Source organism: Bos indicus x Bos taurus, chromosome 25 (assembly GCF_003369695.1).
Source record: "Bos indicus x Bos taurus breed Angus x Brahman F1 hybrid chromosome 25, Bos_hybrid_MaternalHap_v2.0, whole genome shotgun sequence".
NCBI lineage: Eukaryota > Metazoa > Chordata > Mammalia > Artiodactyla > Bovidae > Bos > Bos indicus x Bos taurus.
The window spans coordinates 22,109,025-22,112,135 of NC_040100.1; the positions used below are offsets into that span (position 1 = coordinate 22,109,025).

General features: G+C 41.6%; 1 pseudogene; it reads right to left on the reverse strand.

Moving 5' to 3' along the window:
- Positions 1-1,444: 1,444 nt before the first annotated feature.
- Positions 1,445-2,787, reverse strand: LOC113883380 (annotated as a pseudogene).
- Positions 2,788-3,111: the final 324 nt, after the last annotated feature.

The window sequence follows — 3,111 nt, forward strand, 5'->3', positions numbered from 1 at the left end:
TGACTCCACTGTCCTCTTCTGTAAAATGGACAAATAGTAGCAACCTCACAGCTATTTTAAGATGAGGCTTGTTGTGGTCTAGTCACTAAGTCATGCCTGACTCTTGTGTCCCCATGGACTGTAGACCACCAGGCTCCTTGGAGGATTTTCCAGGCAAGATTACTGGAGAGGGTTGCCATTTCCTCCTCCAGGGGATTTTCCTGACCCAGGGATCGAACTCAGGTCTCCTGCATTGCAGGCAGATTCTTTACCGACTGAGCTACCAGGCATGTAACAGCAGCAACCTCACTGCTCTATTTTAAGACGATGCATGTAAAATATGTTAAGTAGTTCCTGATATGTGGCTAGTGATAGTAAGTGTTAGCTGTTGATACTATTTATTACTGCTTTCTCACAGAACCCAGAGTTTTTTGCCTTCCAGCTCTTGTTCTACCAGCTTGGATTATTCTGCCATGGAGTTTTAGAATAGATTTCTGTTAAGTTTGGGAGTATGCTAATGACCGAATTGTTCCCTTCCCTCAAGTTCTCCTGTTGCAGCCCTAACTCTCAGAGTGAAGGTATTTGGAGGAAAGGCCTTTTTGGGGGAATTTGGTTTAAATGAGGTCATTAAGGTGAGTGACGTTTAATGGGATTAGTGCCCTTATAAGGGCCTTCCCAGTGGCTCAGTGGTAAGGAATCTACCTGCCAATGCAGGAGATGTGGGTTTGATCCCTGGGTCAAGAAGATCCCCTGGAGGAGGAAATGGCAACCTATTCCAGTATTCTTGCCTGGGTAATCCCATAGACAGAGGAGCTTGGAGGGCTATGGTCCATGGGTTGCAAACAGTCGGACATGACTGAGCAACTGAGCAAAATTTTTACCTTTGTGCAAATGGGAACTAGCATTTATTTAGTTTTAATATGTAATCTCTTCAAAACTTTTTAGTAATTCTATGAAGTAGTGATTGTGTCTCCTTTCATTTTCAATATAAAGATCAAGGTTTAATGAAGTTATGCAACTTGAAAAAATTGTATAGCTTGTAAGTGATGGGAATGAGAGTCCAGTCTTTGTTTTTACACCTTTGTTTCTTTATTATCTCAGAACAAAAATTTTTCAAGTTCTAAGCAAGCTGGGTATTCCTCATTTTTAAAAAATAGGCAATGTTTTATTAGCCGTATACTTTTCAACAAAAAAGTTGGGGACACAGATTTGGCTATTTAAATTATTAAAATAAGCAGATTTCTTTTCCCATATTTAAGAGAAAACACATGACTAGAAATATTGAGATGGAAACTGGGTTAAACCAATTCCTAAGTCCTTATCCAGTAAGGAGTCAATAAAGGAAAAGATATTTTGAAACTAAAAATTAGGGAAGCCTATACACAATTTAAATGGGGGAGAAGAAAAAAACAAAATAAAGTCAGATTGTTTACATTTTACAGGCTTCAATTAAGCACATAAAACTTTAGTATTTATTTCTCCATGAACTTTTATGAAATTCAGATCACAGCATGTCATTTACGTATCTTTGTCTTTCTTCTGATCATCTACACCTTTTGCACAGTTCTTGAAGACAACATCATCATCCCACCTTCTCTTAACTTTGAAGCTGGGATGGGCCAGTGGGATTAAGGACAGGGTTTCCACTCAGAGTGTTTTCTATAGGACTCCTTTCTTCTTCAGCTTTTGCTCTTGCTCCTTCCTGGCCTGCTCTTCAGTTTTTTCTGTTTTAATTTTTTCCAGCTCTGCAGGAAGAGCTGCAGTGTCATCACCGTCACTCTCCTCTTCAAAATCTTCATCTTCCTCGTCTGTTAGAGGGTGGTCTACATCAAGCTTGGCCGTGGGAATCTGGTCCAGTGGAGCTTCTTTGACACTGAAGAAGAGGCTGTGTGTTCTCTGGCTGGCGGATCTCTATTTTTATTTTGCAGCAGCAGCTCTCTCTGTGTTCCAGCTCTCTCCTGAAATCACAGATTCACACGTCTTCAGGGGCATCCTGAGTGGTCTGTCTGTATTTTATCTTTGTATGAGAGGGTAGTTCTCTGCTTGAATACTGCTTTGAGCGTTTGTTCAAATCACCTTCACCTTTTCCTCTCCCACCTCTTCTTGCAGGTTCAAAAGCTGGCTGAGCTGCTGTTGTCATCCTTTATGCTTCGGGTTGTCACAGGGAACCTGCAGACTCTTCACCCCTGCCCCACTCGGTGAGGGGTGGCCCTCTGCCGAGTCACCTGCTCACTGTACTCTCCATGGCCACCGGAGACTGGAGAAACTCGTCTGCAGCTCTGGGGCCGCCTCTGCCCACATTGGGTTCTCTGCCTCAACTTCCAAAGGCCCTTTCCGGGCCCCACCCGTAGTCTGGTTTTCTCCTGCAGCTCACTTTGCCCAAGCTCGGATACAGCCTGTGGCCGGAGATCATACAGACAGATCATGCAGACGTCATTATGACTTTCAGCTCCCAGAAACCTCTGCGCCTAGGGCCAAAGGCCAAGACCTGGAAGGTATGCCTCATTATTTAGTTGGAGAAGGAAATGGCTACCCACTCCGGTATTCTTGCCTGGAGAATCCCATGACAGAGGAGCCTGGCGGGCTACAGTTCACAGGGTTGCAAGAGTCGGACACGACTTAGCAACTGAACCACCAACAACCACTGTTTTCTTTGGTTAATGACCCAATGATCTTTACACCAGGTCCACCTCATTCTAGTTAACAGCTGCAAAGTATCTAGATGAACCAGAGATGATTTTATTGTCCCCCTATCGGTGGAGATTTAGGTTATTTCCCAATGTTTCACTTGTATAAAAAATTCTGCAATAAATATCTATATCTATGTAGATAGATATAGACTCATAAATATAGATATTTTTGCATATTTTTGTCAATAGCTCTGTAAAGCAAATTACTAGAACTGGAATTGCTTTCTCAGTGATATGCATTATTTTAAATTTTGCCAGATTTTCCTCTACAGTTTTTGGACCAATTCATAGTTCCCACCAATGGGAATGCTGTTGACAATAACCCCACTGATAATGCACACTATTATTAATCTTTAATCTTTGCCATACCACATGAAAAATTGATATCTCATTGAAAATTTTTTGCATTTATTTTTTATTATTGCTATTATTATTACTTATT